General features: G+C 48.9%; 2 non-coding genes across 2 annotated transcripts; both read right to left on the bottom strand.

The window, feature by feature from the left end:
* Nucleotides 1-16,039: 16,039 nt before the first annotated feature.
* Nucleotides 16,040-16,193, bottom strand: LOC149579041 (5.8S ribosomal RNA). Its single transcript, XR_016358127.1, has one exon. It is a non-coding gene; the product is annotated as a 5.8S ribosomal RNA (ribosomal RNA).
* Nucleotides 16,194-16,902: 709 nt separating this feature from the next.
* LOC149579040 (18S ribosomal RNA) lies at nt 16,903-18,713 on the bottom strand. The gene has a single exon (XR_016357586.1). It is a non-coding gene; the product is annotated as an 18S ribosomal RNA (ribosomal RNA).
* Between the last annotated feature and the right edge of the window lie 1,852 nt (nt 18,714-20,565).

Below are 20,565 nucleotides of genomic sequence, written 5' to 3'. Positions count from 1 at the left end.
CAACCGCTGTTGGCACAGAGGTGACATTAGGGAGCTCCCGCGTAGCAATCAGGATGTGCTTTCATACCCATCTCTCACAAAAACCAATCTTAGCTATGAACAAATTTTGCTGCAATGACACCATTGGAACGACGACCACTGTCGAACAACTCCCGAATTTGTGCCGATGGAGTGAGAAAGAATAGCAACTTTGGGGAGCCGTGCATTGCAAATAGGCTGCTGCTTCATTCCGCTCTTATATATAGATCCAATGTTGTTGATTTCGTTTGGAATCCGAGGCTCAATTCGTCCTTGCTCACACAAGCAATGGCTCTTCTCATCAAATGGCCACGGGGAGCTTCCGATCAAAAAGGCTCCCTTGTCACTCGTGACGCACAGCCCAACTGCTTTCCGAAATTGCGCCAGCTAAGTGACAAGAAAACATGATCTAAAGGAGAGTCGAGGAATAGCACCTTGAGGGTGGGCTTCATGCCCCTCCAATTGATTCAACGTCGACGTCCACCATTTCAAAATCCGACATTTCCATCCGCCTTGACACTGTCATTGAATCAATGAGAGGGGCACGGGAGAGGTTTGTGGCAAAAACCTCTCCTATATAAGCTATTAGTGCGAGGCTTGCTCTACATTAGAAATTAACGAACACACCGATATCCGCCATAAAAATCCAAATCGTTGAAAATTCTGACCAAACAGCCATCCACGACCCAATTTATTATGAGGTCATCTAAGGAGCAAAAGATTGTCATCGGTTAGGAGATGTGAATTCATGGAGCCAAGGGATTGAAATGGTCATCGAGCTCATCCGATCAACTGGATGAATTTCACCTTGAAGGGGCCCAATCCAAAAGTTTCGGAGGTCATCTCTTGGAACTCTCGAGAACAAGGATCATCTTACTTGCAAACTCTGCTACTGCGCAAACATAGGTTGCAATTAAAGAGAAATTGCCAGGCCATCACAGTGGCCCGAGGCCAATGTTCTGACTAAGTCAATTTTCTCTTGCAATCACCATGCTGCCGTTCACAAAGAGATCTCCCCATTCACTTGTGACGCGACGCACAATCCAAGTGATAGATGCGAGCTCGCCCTTGAAAGGCCACTTTCCAAGACATCCCCCGATGACACATTGGAACGACAACCGCTATCGAACCATTCTCAATGTTGTGCTGATCAAGTTGGCACAGAGGCGACCTTAGGGAGCTCCCGCGTAGCAATTAGGGATGTGCTTTCGTACCCATCTCTCACAAAAACCAATCTTAGCTGTGAACAAATTTAGAATCCAAGGCTCGTATCCATCGATATCATCGGCACTGGGTCTATATATTCAAAGGCCACAGAGAGGTTCCGATAAGAGAAGCTCCCCTGCTCGCTCGCACAAACATCCCAAATGCTGGACACAAGCTCCCGCCCTTAGCATCACTCTCCAGATCGCCGCAATGACACATTCGAATGACAACCGCTGTCAAACAACTCCCAAATTTGTGCCGATGGAGTGAGAAAGATGAGCAACTTTGGAGAGTCGCGCATAGAAAATGGGCTGCTGCTTCATTCTACTCTTATATATAGATTCGATGTCATTGATTTCATTTGGAATCCAAGGCTGCATTCATCCTTGCTCACACAAGCAATGGCTCTTCTCATCAAATGGTCACGGGGAGCTTCCAATTACAAAGGCTCCCTTGTTACCAGTGATGCGCAGCCCAACTGGTAGATGACGGCTCACCCTTCAGATCGCTACCTCGGCAACCACCACAATGGCACCATTGGAACGACAACCGCTGCCAAACCATTCCAAATTTTTTTTGCCAAAGAAGTTGTTGGAAAGAGAATGACTCTAGGGAGAGAGCCCTCGCATAGCAAAATCGAGATGGCTTCACAGCAGGTGGATGGGATTTGAATTCATGGAGCCAAGGGAGTGAAATGGTCATCGAGCTGATCCAATCAACTGGATGAATTTCACCTTGAAGGGGCCCAATCCAAAAGTTCTGGAGGTCATCTCCTGAAACTGTCAAGAACAAAGGCAAATCTTACATGCAAACTCTGCTACTGCGCAAACATAGGTTGCAATTATAGAGAAATTACAACGCCGTCACAATGGCCCGAGGCCAATGCTCCGACTACTAAGTCAATTTTCTCTTGTAATCACCATGTTGTCGTTCACAGAGAGATCTCCCCATTCACTTGTGATGACGCACAATCCAAGTGCTAGACGCGATCTCGCCCTTGGAAGGCCGCGTTCCAAGACATCTCGATGACACATTGGAATGACAACCACTATCGAACCATTCCCAATGTTGTGCCGATCGAGTTGGCACAGAGGCAATCTTAGGGAGCTCCCGCGTATCGATCGGGAAGTGCTTTCATACCCATCTCTCACAAAAACCAATGTTAGCTGAACAATTTTAGAATCCAAGGCTCGTATCCATTAATATCGTCGGCACTGGGTCTATATTCAAAGCCCACAGAGAGGTTCCGATAAGAGAAGCTCCCCTACTCGCTTGCACAAACATCCCAAAATGCTAGATGCAAGCTCCTGCCCTTAGCATCGCTCTCTAGATCACCGCAATAACACATTGGAATGATAATCGCTGTCGAACAACTCTCGAATTTGTGCCGATGGAGTGAGAATGAAGAGCCAGATCGGGTCAACAAAAATGGCTAAGCCAGATCAGGTCGGCCAGCATGGCTCGACCACCATTTTTCACCGAGAGCTTTCGATATTAAAGCTCCCATGTAGCTGCGATAAGTACACCATGAAAAAATTACTAGAGCGCCGAGCACCCATAGAAAATTTCCATTATTCCAAGCAACGTCGAAGTGCTAGACAAGGGCTCACGTTTAGATCAAGTTTTAAAATCACCAAAAAGACACGCCATGGATCAGGAACCGCTGCCTCACCTTTTCGAAAATTGAGTCATCAGAAAACATGATCTAAAGGAGAGCTGAGGAAAAGCACTGAGATTGCTTCATGCCCCTTTCATTCATTCAACATCAGCATACACCATTTGAAAACCCAACAATCCGATCTGCCTAGACACCAATGTTGAATCAATGAAAGGGGCATGGGAGAGGCTCGTGGCAACAACCTCTCCTATATAAGCTATTAGTGTGAGGCTCGCTCTGCATTAGAAATCTGCGATAGCGTGGACAACTCCCTTAAAAATATAATTCAATGAAAAATGTGACCAAACAGCCATCCACGACACCATTTTTGGAGCTTGCCCAGATCGGCTCAGCCAGCATGGCTCGCCCAGATCGGCTCAGCCAGCATGGTGACTTGTTGACTTGGTGAGAGTACTTCAAACTATCAAGAACAAAGGCCAATCTAACATGCAAACTCTGCTACTGTGCAAACATAGGTTGTAATTATAGAGAAATTGCAAGGCCGTCACAATGGCCCGAGGCCAATGCTCCGACTACTAAGTCAATTTTCTCTTGCAATCGCCATGCTTCCATTCATAGAGAGATCTCCCCATTCACTTGTGATGATGCACAATCCAAGTGCTAGACGCGAGCTCACCCTTGAAAGGCCTTGTTCCAAGACATCCCGATGACACATTGGAATGACAACCGCTGTCGAACCATTCCCAATGTTGTGCTGATCGAGTTGGCACAGAGGCGATCTTAGGGAACTCCTGCGTATCGATCGGGAAGTGCTTTCATACCCATCTCTCAAAAAAACCAATGTTAGCTGAACAATTTTATAATCCAAGGCTCGTATCCATCGATATCATCGGCACTGGGTCTATATTCAAAGGCCACGGAGAGGTTCCGATAAGAGAAGCTCCCCTACTCGCTTGCACAAACATCCCCAAATGCTAGATGCAAGCTCCCGCCCTTAGCGTCGCTCTCCAGATCACCGCAATGACACATTGGAATGACAACCGCTGTCGAACAACTCCCAAATTTGTATCGATGGAGTGAGAAAGAAGAGCCAGATCGGGTCGATGAAAATGGCTAAGCCAGATCGGGTTGGCCAGCATGGCTCGGCCACCATTTTTCACCGAGAGCTTTCAATATTAAAGCTCCCATGTAGCCGCAATAAGTACACCACAAAAAATTGCTAGAGCGTCGAGCACCCATAGGAAATTGCCATTATACCAAGCAACGCCGGAGTGCTAGACAAGGGCTCACGTTTAGATCAAGTTTTAAAATCACCACAAACACACGCCATGGATCGGCAACCGCTGCCTCACCTTTTCCAAAATTGAGTCATCAAAAAACATGATCTAAAGGAGAGCCGAGGAAAAGCACTGAGATCGCTTCATGCCCCTTTCATTGATTCAACATCAGCATACACCGTTTGAAAACCCAACAATCCGATCCGCCTAGACACCAATGTTGAATCAATGAAAGGGGCATGGGAGAGGCTCGCGGCAACAACCTCTCCTACATAAGCTATTAGTGTGAGACTCGCTCTGCATTAGAAATCTGTGATAGCGCGGACAACTCCCTTAAAAATCCAATTCAATGAAAAATGTGACCAAACAGCCATCCACGACACCATTTTTGGAGCTCGCCTAGATCGGGACGGCCAGAATGGCTCGCCCAGATCGGCTCGGCCAGCATGGCTCACCCAGATCGGCTCGGCCAGCTTGGCATGGCCAGCATGGCTCGCCCAGATCGGCTCGGCTAGATCGGGTCGGCCAGCATGGTGACTTGGTGACTTGGTGAGAGTACTTGGAACCGTCAAGAACAAAGGCCAATCTTACATGCAAACTCTACTACTGCGCAAACATAGGTTGCAGTTATAGAGAAATTGCAAGGCCGTCACAATGGCCCGAGGCCAATGCTTCGACTACTAAGTCAATTTTCTCTTGTAATCGCCATGCCGCCGTTCACAAAGAGATCTCCCCATTCACTTTTGATGACGCACAATCCAAGTGCTAGATGCGAGCTCACCCTTTAAAGGCCGCGTTCCAAGACATCCCGATGACACATTGGAACGACAACCGCTGTCAAACCATTCCCAATGTTGTGCCAATCGAGTTGGCATAGAGGCGATCTTAGGGAGCTCTCGCGTAGCCATCGGGAAGTGCTTTCATACCCTTCTCTCACAGAAACCAATGTTAGCTGAAAAAATTTAGAATCCAAGGCTCACCGCAATGACATATTGGAATGACAACCACTGTCAAACAACTCCCAAATTTGTGCCGATGGAGTGAGAAAGAAGAGCCAGATCGGGTCGACAAAAATGGCTAAGCCAGATTGGGTCGGCCACCATTTTTCGCCAAGAGCTTTCGATATTAAACCTCCCATGTAGCCGCGATAAGTACACCATGAAAAATTGCTTGAGTGCCAAGCACCCATAGCAAATTGCCATTATACCAAGCAACGCCGGAGTGCTAGACAAGGGCTCACGTTTAGATCAAGTTTTAAAATCACCAAAAAGACACGCCATGGATCAGCAACCACCGCCTCACTTTTTCCAAAATTGAGTCATCAGAAAACATGATCTAAAGGAGAGCCGAGGAAAAGCACTGAGATCGCTTCATGCCCCTTTCATTCATTCAACATCAGCATACACCGTTTCAAAACCCAACAATCTGATCCGCCTAGACACCAATGTTGAATCAATGAAAGGGGCATGGGAGAGGCTCGCGGCAACAACCTCTCCTATATAAGCTATTAGTGCGAGGCTTGCTCTGCATTAGAAATCTGTGATAGCAGGGACAACTCCCTTAAAAATCCAATTCAATGAAAAATGTGACCAAACAGCCATCCACGACTCCATTTTTGGAGCTCGGCCAGATTGGCTCGGCCAGAATGGCTTGCCCAGATCAGCTCGGCCAGCATGGCTCGGCCAGAATGGATCGGCTAGCATGGCTCTGCCAGAATGGCTCGCCCAGATCGGCTTGGCCAGCATGGCCTGGCCAGATCAACTCGGCCAGCATGGCTCGCCCAGATCAGCTCACCCAGAACGGCTCGGCCAGCATGGCTCGGCCAGAATGGCTCACCCAGATTGGCTCGGCCAGCATGGCTCGGCCAGAATGGCTCGCCCAGATCAGCTCACCCAGATCGGCTCCGCCAGCATGGCTCGGCCAGAACGGCTCACCCAGATTGGCTCGGCCAGCATGGCCTGGCCAGATCGGCTTGGCCAGCATGGCTCAACCAGAATGGATCGCCCAGATCGGCTCACCCAGATCAGGTCGACCAGAATGGCTCGCCCAGATCGGCTCGGCCAGCATGGCTCAGCAAGAATGGCTTGCCCAGATCGGCTCAGCCAGCATGGCTCGGCCAAAATGGCTCGGCCAGATCGGGATGGTGACCTGATGAACGGACTTAAAGATTCGACTTGGTGGGCCGACCTGGCGGGGTGACTTGATGAACGAACTTATAGAGTCAACTTGGTGAGAGTACTTGGTGACTTGGTGGGCCGACCTGGCCGGGTGACTTGATGAATAAACTTAAAGAGTCAACTCGGTGAGAGTGCTCGGTGGGCTGACCTGGTCACGTGACTTGACGAACGGACTTAAAGAGTCGACTTGGTGGGCTGACTTGGCCAGGTGACTTGATGAATGAACTTAAAGAGTCGACTTGGTGGGTCAAACTAGCGGGGTGACTTGGTGAGAGTACTTGGTGGGCCAACCTGGCAAGGTGACTTGATGAATGAACTTAGAGAGTCAACTTTGTGAGAGTACTTGTTGGGTCAAACTGGCGGGGTGACTTGATGAACGAACTTAAAGAGTTGACCTGGTGAGAGAACTTGGTGGGCCAAGCTGGTGGGGTGAATTGATGAACGAACCTAAAGAGTCGACTTTGTGAGAGTACTTGGTGGGCCGACCTGGCGGGGTGAGTTGATGACCGAACTTAAAGGGTCGACTTGGTGAGAGTACTTGGTGGGCTAACCTGGCGGGGTGACTTGATGAACGAACTTAAAGAGTCAACTTGGTGAGAGTACTCGGTGGGGTGACCTGATGAAAAAACCTAAAGAGTCGACCTGGTGAGAGTACTTGTTGGGCCGACCTGGCGGGGTGACTTGGTGAGCAAACTTAAAGAGTCGACTTGGTGAGAGTAGTTGGTGGGCTGACCTGGTGGGGTGACTTGATGAACGAACTTAAAGAGTCGACCTGGTGGGATGACTTGGCAGAGTGACTTCATGAATGAACTTAAAGAGTCCACTTGGTGGGGCGACCTTGCGGGGTGACTTGATGAACGAACTTAAAGAGTCGACTTGGTGAGAGTAATTTGTGGGCTGACCTGGCGGGGTGACTTGATGAATGAACTTAAAGAGTCGACTTGGTGGGGTGACTTGATGAACGCACTTGAAAGTCAACAGACCTAAAGAGTTGACTTGGTGAGAGTACTTGGTGGGGGGACTCGATGAAAGGACTTAAAGAGTCAACTTGGTCAGAGTACTTGGTGGGGCGACTTGATGAACACACTTGAAGAATCGACTTGGTTAGAGTACTTGGTGGGGCAACTTGATGAACGGACTCAAAGAGTCGACTTGGTGAGAGTACCTGGTGGCTCAACTTGATGAGCAGACTTAAAGAGTCAACTTGGTGAGAGTACTTGGCGGGGTGAACTGATGAACGAACTTAAAGAGTCGGCTTGGTGCGAGTACTTGGTGGGCTGACCTGGTGGGGTGACTTTATGGACGGACTTAAAGAGTTGACTTGGTTAGAATACTTGTTCTGGTGACTTGATGAATGGACTTGAAGAGTCAACTTGGTGGGGCGACTTGATGAAAGGACTTAAAGGGTCGACTTGGTGAGAGTACTTGGTGGGACGACTTGATGAACAGACTTGAAGGGTCGAATTGGCAGGGTGACTTGATGAATGGACCTAAAGAGTTGACTTTGTGAGAGTACTTGGTGGGGTGAACTGATGAACGGACTTAAAGAGTCAACTTGGTGGGAGTACTTGGTGGGCCGACTTGATGAACAAACTTATAGAGTCGACTTGGTGAGAGTAGTTGTTCTGGTGACTTGATGAACGAACTTAAAGAGTCGGCTTTGCGGGGTGACTTGATGAAAGGACTTAAAGAGTCAACTTGGTGGGGTGACTTGATGAACAAACTTAAAGGGTCGACTTTGTAGGGTGACTTGATGAATGGACCTAAAGAGTTGACTTGGTGAGAGTACTCGGTGGGGTGACCTGATGAACAGACTTAGAGAGTCAACTTAGTGAGAGTACTCGGTGGGCCGACCTGGTTGGGTGACTTTGTGAACTGACTTAAAGAGTCAACTTGGTGGGAGTACTTGGTGGGGTGACGTGATGAACGAACTTCAAGGGTCAACTTGGCGAGGTGACTTGATGAACGGTCCTAAAGAGTTGACTTGGTGAGAGTACTTGGTGTGGTGACTTGATGAAAAGACTTAAAGAGTCGAATTGGTGAGAGTACTTGGTGGGGTGACTTGATGAACGCACTTGAAGGGTCGACTTGGTGGGGTGACTTTATGAATGGACCTAAAGAGTTAACGTGGTGAGAGTGTTTGGTGGGGTGACTTGATGAACATAGTTAAAGAGTCAACTTGGTGAGAGTACTTGGCTGGGTGACTTGATGAATGCACTTGAAGAATCGACTTGGTTAGAGTACTTGGTGGGGTGACTTGATGAACGGACTTAAAGATTTGACTTGGTGGGCCGACCTGGCAGGGTGACTTGATGAACAAACTTAGAGAGTCGACTTGGTGTACCGACCTCGTCGGGTGACTTGATGAATAAACTTAAAGAGTCGACTTGGTGAGAGTGCTCGGTGGGCTGACTTGGTCACGTGACTTGATGAACGGACTTAAAGAGTTGACTTGGTGGGCCAACTTGGCTGGGTGACTAGATGAACAAACTTAAAGAGTCGACTTGGTGGGTCGAACTAGCGGGGTGACTTGGTGAGAGTACTTGGTGGGCCGACCTGGCAGGGTGACTTGATGAACGAACTTAGAGAGTTGTCTTTGTGAGAGTACTTGGTGGGTCGAACTGGCGAGGTGACATGATGAACGAACGTAAAGAGTCGACCTAGTGAGAGAACTTGGTGGGCTGAGCTGGCGGGGTGAATTAATGAACGAACCTAAAGAGTCAACTTTGTGATATTACTTGGTGGGCCGACCTGGCGGGGTGAGTTGATGACCGAACTTAAAGGGTCGACTTGGTGAGAGTACTTGGTGGGCCGACCTGGCGGAGCGACTTGATGAACGAACTTAAAGAGTCGACTTGGTGAGAGTACTTGGTGGGGTGACCTGATGAACAAACCTAAAGAGTCGACCTGGTGAGAGTACTTGGTGGGCCGACCTGGTGGGGTGACTTGGTGAGCAAACTTAAAGAGTCGACTTGGTGAGATTAGTTGGTGGGCTGACCTGGTAGGGTGACTTGATGAACAAACTTAAAGAGTCAACCTGGTGGGCTGACTTGGCAGAGTGACTTCATGAATGAACTTAAAGAGTCCACTTGGTGGCCGACCTGGCGGGGTGACTTGATGAACGAACTTAAAGAGTCAACTTGGTGAGAGTAATTTGTGGGCTGACCTGGCGGGGTGACTTGATGAATGAACTTAAAGAGTCGACTTGGTGGGGTGACTTGATGAATGCACTTGAAGGGTCGACTTGGTGGGGTGACTCTATGAACGGACCTAAAGAGTTGACTTGAAGAGAGTACTTGGTGGGGTGACTCGATGAAAGGACTTAAAGAGTCGACTTGGTGAAAGTACTTGGTGGGGTGACTTGATGAATGCACTTGAAGAATCGACTTGGTTAGAGTACTTGGTGGGGCGACTTGATGAATGGACTCAAAGAGTCAACTTGGTGAAAGTACCTGGTGGCTCAACCTGATGAGCAGACTTAAAGAGTCAACTTGGTGAGAGTACTTGGCGGGGTGAACTGATGAACAAACTTAAAGAGTCGGCTTGGTGGGAGTACTTGGTGGGCCGACCTGGTGGGATGACTTTATGGACGGACTTAAAGAGTCGACTTGGTTAGAGTACTTGTTATGGTGACTTGATGAACGGAGTTGAAGAGTCGACTTGGTGGGGCGACTTGATGAAAGGACTTAAAGAGTCGACTTGGTGGGAGTACTTGGTGGGCCGACTTGATGAACGGACTTATAGAGTCGACTTGGTGAGAGTAGTTATTCTGGTGACTTGATGAACGGACTTAAAGAGTCGGCTTGGCGGGGTGACTTGATGAAAGGACTTAAAGAGTCAACTTGGTGGGGTGACTTGATGAACGAACTTAATGAGTCAACTTGGTGGGGTGACTTGATGAACGAACTTAAAGGGTCGACTTTGCTTGGTGACTTGATGAACGGACCTAAAGAGTTGACTTGGTGAGAGTACTCGGTGGGGTGACCTGATGAACAGACTTAGAGAGTTGACTTGGTGAGAGTACTTGGTGGGCCGACCTGGTTGGGTGACTTCGTGAACTGACTTAAAGAGTCGACTTGGTGGGAGTACTTGGTGGGGTGACTTGATGAATGGACTTCAAGGGTCGACTTGGTGAGGTGACTTGATGAACGGTCCTAAAGAGTTGACTTGGTGAGAGTACTTGGTGTGGTGACTTGATGAAAAGACTGAAAGAGTCGAATTGGTGAGTGTACTTGGTGGGGTGACTTGATGAACACACTTGAAGGGTCGACTTGGTGGGGTGACTTTATGAACGGACCTAAAGAGTTGATGTGGTGAGAGTGCATGGTGGGTTACTTGATGAACCTAGTTAAAGAGTTTATTTGGTGAGAGTACTTGGCCAGGTGACTTGATGAACGCACTTGAAGAATCGACTTGGTTAGAGTACTTGGTGGGGTGACTTGATGAACAGACTTAAAGATTTGACTTGGTGGGCTGACCTGGCGGGGTGACTTGATGAACAAATTTAGAGAGTCAACTTGGTGAGAGTACTTGGTGACTTGGTGGGCCGACCTGGCCGGGTGACTTGATGAACAAACTTAAAGAGTCAACTCGGTGAGAGTGCTCGGTGGGCTAACCTGGTCACGTGACTTGATGAACGGACTTAAAGAGTTGACTTGGTGGGCTAACTTGGTTGGGTGACTTGATGAATGAACTTAAAGAGTTGACTTGGTGGGTCGAACTAGCGGGGTGACTTGGTGAGAGTACTTGGTGGGCCGACGTGGCAGGGTGACTTGATGAACAAACTTAGAGAGTCGACTTTGTGAGAGTACTTGGTGGGTCGAACTGGCGGGGTGACTTGATGAACGAACTTAAAGAGTCGACCTGGTGAGAGAACTTGCTGGGCTGAGCTGGCGAGGTGAATTGATGAACGAACCTAAAGAGTCAACTTTGTGAGAGTACTTGGTGGGCTGACCTGGCGGGGTGAGTTGATGACCGAACTTAAAGGGTCGACTTGGTGAGAGTACTTGGTGGGTTGACCTGGCGGGGCGACTTGATGAACGAACTTAAAGAGTCGACTTGGTGAGAGTACTCGGTGGGGTGACCTGATGAAAAAACCTAAAGAGTCGACCTGGTGAGAGTACTTGGTGGGCTGACCTGGCGGGGTGACTTGGTGAGAAAAGTTAAAGAGTCGACTTGGTGAGAGTAGTTGGTGGGCTGAACTGGCGGAGTGACTTGATGAACGAACTTAAAGAGTCGACCTGGTGGGCCAACTTGACAGAGTGACTTCATGAACGAACTTAAAGAGTCCACTTGGTGGGCCGACCTGGCGGGGTGACTTGATGAACGAACTTAAAGAGTCGACTTGGTGAGAGTAATTTGTGGGTTGACCTGGCGGGGTGACTTGATGAATGAACTTAAAGAGTCGACTTGGTGGGGTGACTTGATGAATGCACTTGAAGGGTCAACTTGGTGGGGTGACTCTATGAACAGACCTAAAGAGTTGACTTGGTGAGAGTACTTGGTGGGGTGACTCAATGAAAGGACTTAAAGAGTTGACTTGGTGAGAGTACTTGGTGGGGCGACTTGATGAACGCACTTGAAGAATCGACTTGGTTAGAGTGGGCCTAACGGGGGGATGTGGTGAGTGGGCCTAATGGGGCGAGTTGGTGGGGCAACTTGGCGAGTGGTATTAGAGAGCCAACGTGGTGAGGCAACTCGGCGAGTTGGTTTGGTGAGATGACATGGTGAGCTGACTTGGCGAGTCGACTTGGCAAGTGAACTTAAAGAGTCGACTTGGCAACGTACTCGAGTTGACTTGGTGAGGCGACCTAGCGAGCGGGCTCAAAGAGTCAACATGGTGAGGTGACTCATTGAGTCAACATGGTGAGGCGACTCATGGTGAGGAGCTATCCTTGAGGCGACTTGGTGGGCCTACTTGATTAGTCGACTTGGTGAGCTGACCTGATGAGCTAACATGGTGACTTGGTGAGTGCACTTAAGGAGTCAACTTTGTGAGGTGACTCGGCAGGTTAGCCCACTGATGCGACTTGGGCGGGCCGACCTTGCGAATGAACTTAAAGAGGCAACTTGGGCGGGCTGACCTAGTGAGCGAACTTAAAGAGTTGACTTGGCAACGTACTTGAACAACCGACTTGGTGAGCTGACATGGTGAGTGGGCTTAGAGAAGCAACTCGGTGGGGCAACTTGGCGAGCGCACCTACTGGGGCAAGGTGGTAAAATGACTAGGTGATTCGACTTGGTGAGCTGACTTAGGGAGCTGACTTGGTGAGTGAACTTAAGGGGTCGACTTGGTGAGGCAACCTGAATAGTCAACTCGGTGAGCTGACTTGGGGAGCTGACATGGTGAGCGGTCTTAAAGAAGAGGCGACCTGGTGGGGCAACCTGGTGAGGTGAGACGGTAAGTCATCTTGGTGAGCTAGCTTGACGAGCTGTGAGCGGACTTAAAGAGTCAATTCTTGATTTGGAAAAGACCACATGGTTAGATGACTTGGTGAGCTGACCTGGCTAGCAAAATTGGCAAGCAAACTTATAGAATCGACTCGCTGTGCCCAGCCAGGATCGCACGCTTGGGTCGACCCAACTTGGATCACCCGACTAGGTCAACCCATCTCCATTGCCCCAGCCTTGGGCGACCCGACTGGGTCACCAAAGTGGGTCGGCGAGGGGAAATAAAACAAAAAAACAAAAAAAATCATGGGAGGCCTTGTACAGCAAAAAGCGCTAAATTTTGGGCATTACAACAAAAAAAAAAAACCAAGTTACCTGCTTTTGGATCACGCACAAGTTTCAGTTCACGTATTGCCGAGCCGACTCGAGGCGTTACGCCTAGCTAGCCAGATTCAAGGTAGGGTAGTCGAAACGATCTGATTTGAGAATTTTCTTTATAAAAAGGGATCATGATAGGCCTCGTAAGGCAAAAAAGAATGAAATTTTGGGAGTTCAAAAAAAAACGTTACCCGGTTTTGGATCGCGCACAGGGCTCGGGTCACGTAGCATCGAGGTGCCCTGGGTGACATGATTTGAGTGAAAAGTTGACGGTGGCATGAGTCGTGCAAAAACATTAGAGGCCATTAAGGCTCAAGGCACTTCGAGTCGAGGTTGCCGAGGCGCGTCGGGTTGAAAACTTTGGGCGTTAACCAAAAAGAAAAAGTTAACCGCTTTTGGATCATGTACATGGCTCAGGGCACTTAGAATCAAGTTGAGCACGGTGACATGAGTCGTGCGAAAAATTTGGAGACGACTCGAGTCGGGGCATCCGACTCTATTCGAGTTCAAAACTTTGGGACTTGACAAAAAAAAGAAAAAAGAAAAAGTTACCTGGTTTTGGATCACGTAAGTGACTCGGGCCACTCAGAATCAAGGCAAGTGTGATTACATGAGTCGAGCGAAAAAAAAATGGAGGCGGTTAAGGCTCGAGGCAATTCGAGTCGGGTAGCTGAGTTGATTCAAAACCTTTGGCCATGAGCCAAAAAAAGAGTTAATCGCTTTTGGATCACGTACATGACTTGGGGCGCATAGAATCAAGTCAAGCACGGTGACATGAGTGGTTCAAAAAAATTGCAGGCGATTAAGGCTCGAGGTGATTTGAGTTGGGGTTGTTGACACGATTTGGGTTGAAATCTTTGGGTGTTAACCAAAGAAGGAAGAAGTTAACTGCTTTTGGATCACGTACATGACTTGGGGCACCAAGTCGAGCATAGTGACATGAGTCCTGCGAAAAAACTGGAGGCGGTTAAGGCTCGAGGTGATACAAGTCAGGGTTGCCGACACAATTTGGGTTGAAAACTTTGGGCATTAACCCAAAAAAAGAGTTGACCGCCTTTGGATCACGCACATGACTCGGCGCACTTAGAATCATGTCGAGCATGGTGACATGAGTCATGCAAAAAAATTGGAGGCGGTTAAGGCTCGACGCGATTCGAGTCAGGGTTCGGGTAGTTGGGGCGATTCGTGTTGGGGTTGCCGACACGGTTCGAGTTGAAAACTTTGGGCATTAACCCCCAAAAAAAAAAGGTTCACCTCTTTTGGACCACGTACATGACTCGGGGTACTTAGAATCAAGTCGAGCACGGTGACATGGGTCTTGCAAAAAATTTGGAGGCGATTCGAGTTGGGGTAGCCAACTCGATTTGAGTTCAAAACTTTGGGCGTTAACCAAAAAAATAAGTTGACCAATTTTGGATCATGTACATGAGTTGTCTGCCCTTGCAAAAATTACAAAACCTGGGGACCCGCCTGGAATTTGCAGTCGGAAGATTTTTCTGCCCTCACAAAAATTTACAAACCCCACCCGCTCAAAATTTGGACTTGGAAGTTTTTTCCGCCCTCGCAGAATTTACAAACCCCACCCGCTCGAAATTTGGCACTTGGAAATTACGAAACCCCGCCTGCCCAGAATTTGGACTTGGAAGATTTTTTTGCCCTCACAGAAATTGCAAACCCGACCCACATGGAAATTGCACTTGGAAAAATTTTTCGCACTTGCAAAAATCACAAAACCCCACCCGCGGGGAATTCGGTACTCGAGAGATTTTTCTGCCCTTCCGAAAATTGCAAACCCCACCAGCTCAGAATTTGGGACTCGGGAGATTTTTTCCCCATCGTGGAAATTTTACAAAACCCCACTCGCCCGAAATTTGGCACTCGAGATATTTTTTTGCCCTAGCAGAAATTTCTACAAAACCCCTCCCTCCCGCCCAAAATTTGGCACTTGGGAGATTTTTCTGCCCTGGCAGAAATTGCAAACCCCACCCGCCAGGAATTTGGCACTTGGGAGATCTTTTCACCCTCATAGAAATTTTTGCAAAACCCCACCCGCCCGAAATGTGGCACTTGGGAGATTTTTCCGGCCCGGTAGAAATTGCAAAAACCCCACCCGCTGGGAATTTGGCACTTGGGAGATTTCTTTGCCCTCGCAGAAATTTTCACAAAACCCCACCCACTCAAAATTTTGCACCTGGGAGAGTTTTCCCACCCTCACAAAAAATTGCAAACCCCACCTGCCCGAAATTTGGCACTTGGAAGATTTTTCCCGCACTCGAACAAATTGCAAACACCGTTCCGCATCCGACCGGGACACATCGACGGCCTCCATCCGCTTCCCTCCTGGAAATTTCAAGCACTCTTTAACTCTCTTTTCAAAGTCCTTTTCATCTTTCCCTCGCGATACTTGTTCACTATCGATCTCTCACCCGTATTTAGCCTTGGATGGAATTTACCACCCGATTAGGGCTACATTCCCAAACAACCCGACTCGCCGACAGTGCCTCGTGGTGTGATAGGATCTGGGCCTGACGGGGCTCTCACCCTCTCTGCTGCCCCCTTCCAGGGGACTTAGGCCCGGTCCGTCGCAGAGGACGCTTCTACAGAATACAATTCGACAGGCACGGCCGTCGATTTTCATGCTGGGCTCTTCCCGGTTCACTCGCTGTTACTAGGGGAATCCTGGTAAGTTTCTTTTCCTCCACTTATTGATATGCTTAAACTCAGCGGGTACTCACGCCTAACTTGGGGACGCGGTAGAGATGTAGAAATGACCGCATTGCAATGGGCCGCTGAGCCCAGAATAAAGTTCCTCGCGAGGAATCATTCGATCGGCGCAAACCAATGCCGGCCTTTGCGAGCCACCGGTCATCGCGACGGATTGACGGACCTCGTGCTCATTTCAGCTGACCGCGCGCCACTTGCAAACATAGTCGGCCATCTCTGCTCCTCGCTGAGGAGGCCAAAATTTTGTAGTGCGATGCCCAAGCAGACATGCCCTTGGCCGAGGCCTCAAGCGCAACTTGCGTTCAAAGACTTGATGATTCACGAGATTCTGCAATTCACACTAAGTATTGCATTTCGCTACATTCTTCATTGTGGCGAGAGCCAAGATATCTACTGCCGAGAGTCATGATTTTATTTTGTTTTTGCCTTTTGATGACCCAAGCGTACAAGGTGCTAGCTCGTGCTTCGTTCTTTGGATTTCTAAGGTGCGCGATGCACCCGTGTGTTGTTGGGTGTTGACACATCCTGATCCTCGAGCACCCAATGGGTGCGACGAGGAACACTATAGTGTGTCCCCGCCCCATCCCCTCGCAAAGGTGGGAGGCAACGCATGGGAGAGCTGTGTCAGCAGATGGGGCCCCTGCCTCGCAAATCATGTGAGTGCACCCATCCTAAACATAGAACACTCCAAGCGATGAGTCAACACACCTGGGCAAGGAATTGGGGGGTTGCGACAGTCCCGACTTGCCGCCATCGAAATGACGGATCCCTGGCACAGTGCCGCGCATGCGATCAAACCGTGAAATCTCAATGGGGGACGAGGCCCGGACCCCCTCTAAACTGCAACAGAGCAGAGACCTCTCACTTCGACGCGGATGTCATTCAAAGGCACCGATCCTAATCCAGATTGCATCTGAGTCTCTTCTTCGCCCCGCGGGGAATCCATGCTTTTGATCATGGGCATTCAATGTGACCCTCGACCTCAACGGTGCTGGACCCATAGCTTGGCCGTCCAACACATCACTGCAGGGCCGAGTGTCCGCACGTCGTCAAGATTTTGGGGGCGGGGAGGAGGCCAGCTCCATCCCCTACACGATTCAGGGTCTCCAACCGACAATGATCCTACCGCAGGTTCACCTACGTTAACCTTGTTACAACTTCTCCTTCCTCTAAATGATAAGGTTCAGTGAACTTCTCACGATGTCGCCGACAAGAACCGCCATCGTTGTCGCGATCCAAACACTTCACCGGATCATTCAATCGGTAGGAGCGATGGGTGGTGTGTACAAAGGGTAGGGACGTAGTCAACGCGAGCTAATGACTCGTGCTTACTAGGAATTCCTCGTTGAAGATCAATAATTGCAATGGTCTATCCCCATCACGATGCAATTTGGCAAGATTTCCCAAACCTTTTGGGCCAAGGAGAGAAACTCATTGGTTGCATCAGTGTAGCGCGCGTGCAGCCCAGAACATCTAAGGGCATCACAGACCTGTTATTGCCTCAAACTTCCATGGCCTAGGAGGCCATAGTCCCTCTAAGAAGCTGGCCGTGAAGGGGAACCTCCGCGTAGCTAGTTAGCAGGCTGAGGTCTCATTCGTTAACGGAATTAACCAGACAAATTGCTCCACCAACTAAGAACGGCCATGCACCACCACCCATATAATCAAGAAAGAGCTCTCAATCTGTCAATCCTTACTATGTCTGGACCTGGAAAGTTTCCCAGTGTTGAGTCAAATTAAGCCGCAAGCTCCACTCCTGGTGGTGCCCTTCCATTAATTCCTTTAAGTTTTAGCCTTGTGACCATACTCCCCTCGGAACCCAAACACTCTAATTTCTCAGAAGGTACTGGTGGAGTCCTTAGAGCAACATCCGCCAATCCCTGGTCGACATCGTTTATGGTTGAGACTAGGATGGTATCTGATCATCTTCGAGCCCCCAACTTTCGTTCTTGATTAATGAAAACATCCTTGGCAAATGCTTTCGCAGTGGTTCATCTTCCATAAATCCAAGAGTTTCACCTTTGACAATGAAATACAAATGCCCCCGACAGTCCCTATTAATCATTACTCTGGTCCCGAAGGCCAACGGAACAGGACCAGACTCCTATCGCGTTATTCCATGCTAATGTATTCAGAGCGTAGGCTTGCTTTGAGCAGTCTAATTTTTTCAAAGTAATGGCACCAGAACCGCGACGCAGCCAATTAAGGCTAGGAACATGCCGCCAGCAGAAGGGACATGAGGGCCAGTGCACACCCAGAAGGCGGACTGACCGTGACGACCCAAGGTCCAACTACGAGCTTTTTAATTGCAACAACTTAAATATATGCTATTGGAGCTAGAATTACCATGGCTGCTGGCACCAGACTTGCCCTCCAATGGATCCTCGTTAAGGGATTTAAATTGTACTCATTCCAATTACCAGACTCGATGAGCCCAGTATTGTTATTTATTGTCACTACCTCCCCATGTCAGGATTGGGTAATTTGCACGCCTGCTGCCTTCCTTGGATGTGGTAGCCGTTTCTCAGGCTCCCTCTCCAGAATTGAACCCTAATTCTCCGTCACCCATCACCACCATGGTAGGCCTCTGTCCTACCATCGAAAGTTGATAGGGCAAAAATTTGAATGAAGCGTCGCCAGAACAAAGGCCGTGCGATCCGTCGAGTTATCATGAATCACCGGAATATTAGGCGAGCCCGCGCCGGCCTTTTATCTAATAAATGCATCCCTTTCGAGAGTCGAGATTTGGTGCACATATTAGCTCTAGAATTACTATGGTTATCCGAGTAGCAAAGTACCATCAAAGAAACTATAACTGATTTAATGAGCCATCCGCAGTTTCACAGTTTGAAATAGTTCATACTTAGACATGCATGGCTTAATCTTTGAGACAAGCATATGACTACTGGCAGGATCGACAAGGTAGCTTCTAACAACGAGGGGACCCCCAAGACCTGCTACAGCCAAGGGATGCCGACCGTGATGGGAAACCAAAATTTGCATTCGCTCCGTCATGCATCCAAACATAATCTGCCCCACAAGCAACAAGAATGACATTCACAGCACATGCAGGACTTGCAACGCTCAAAGATTTTGCACAAGAGGAAAGTGTCCCATCGTCGATCGGAGAGGGCCAAACAGGGATCCTCAGTTCACAAGCACTTGGAAGAACATCCCGTACAGAACCCTTTACCCTTGAACTCGCTGTCACCACTACTTGGAAAGAAGCCTTGAGTCTATACGAGATGCACCGCGCACGTAGCCACCTCAATTGTAAGGCCACTCAGAGACATCCATTTCCCAGGCATATGCCTCCTACACACCTGTTGAGGTGCACCCACACAGACAAAATCCTTCTCGATCGCAACAAACATTTTCCCATGATGAAGAGCTGGTTTCCGAAGTTCCAACGGAGACCACCGTGCTGAAGGGTGAAGGGCCGTGCAAGTTGAAAACATGGCTGGTTATGTGATTGGCGGGGGCATCACTGTGCATGCGACCACCTCAATTATAAGGCTGCTCAAGGGCATCATGTATAACAACACCCGCTCTGCACATTTATAGGTGATGAGAGCCCTCCCGCAATTTTGTCATGAGTTCCTACGGCTAAACACTCACACTAGCGTTGTCGGACAAGCTTCAATCTCATGCACATGCACATACCAAAGAATTGGCACCGCGAGGGAACCACCCGCGAGCACCCACATCTCGGCAAAAAGCATTCATGCAATTTCTTCCCCTAGACAGACACGTTGGGCCTGCACTTGTCAGAGCATTGCAAAGACGAGCGCTCTGGTTCGTAGGAGCCTGAGAAGAACATCTCGTACCAAAACTCATTCCCCCAAAATGCTCGAATCACAAATGCTCACAGCAGGGTCATAATGCAAAGATGTACACCGCGCATGCGACCGAGTAAGGACACTCAGAGACATCCATTTCCCAGGCATATGCCCCTACATGCTTTTTGGTGCACCCCATACAAATGGCCATACTTTGACAAGCCCTCCTAGAATTTCGCATCTGAAGAGAGAGATGAAACGCCTTGGGCTTTTTGTCCACACAATGCAAACACCAAACGCTCTCTTTAGGGGGGAGCTGAAGAAGAGTATCTCTCGCAGAACCGACGAGCCGCAGCCGTTCGGATCGCACAGGGCAGGACAGGGCATGGAGAGTTTCTGCATCCAAACAAAAATTATCGGTAATACTCTATGCTTCTACTGGCCTGGACCACAAAGGCTGTCATGATAGTGCCATGCACTTCTATAGGATGAGACAGTGAAGAGGCGAGCACGCACCGAGAACGCACTAGCAAATAAATTATGTGGCAACCAAACCTTTCACCGGCCCCCCTCTCAATCCCAAGGCTCTAACGATCAGTAAAAAATTAGGGGTGGAGAGTGGACCCTTGATGAAATTAGGGACGTCGAGCAATGCACCCGTGCAACCATCTCTTTCCTTCTTGCCATCCGGGCAGGATAAAAATGCAATGATAGAATGTGCCAATGAGACAGAGCCCTTGGCTAAAAGATACAACTCCATACACACTCAGCAACAAGTGCATCTTAGAATCGAACACCAAATGTGCGGTGTGTTGCAAGCCGTGCAGACACCTACATATAGGGTATATCCCACAAAACAAAGCGACAAGTACTTCCCACCAGCTCTGCCATTGCGATTACTGAATGGGATAATACTCACCGCCACAGATTAATGACCATCATTACCGTCTCAGAATAGATACAAGCACATCGAGCTTCATCCAATAAGCTGGATGAAT

The sequence above is a fragment of the Cupressus sempervirens genome, chromosome 1 (genome assembly GCF_028749045.1).
Source record: "Cupressus sempervirens isolate cs-2001-9-10 chromosome 1, ASM2874904v1, whole genome shotgun sequence".
NCBI lineage: Eukaryota > Viridiplantae > Streptophyta > Pinopsida > Cupressales > Cupressaceae > Cupressus > Cupressus sempervirens.
The sequence above is the reverse complement of the archived record's forward strand: the minus strand, read 5'-3'. Positions and strand labels throughout refer to the sequence as shown.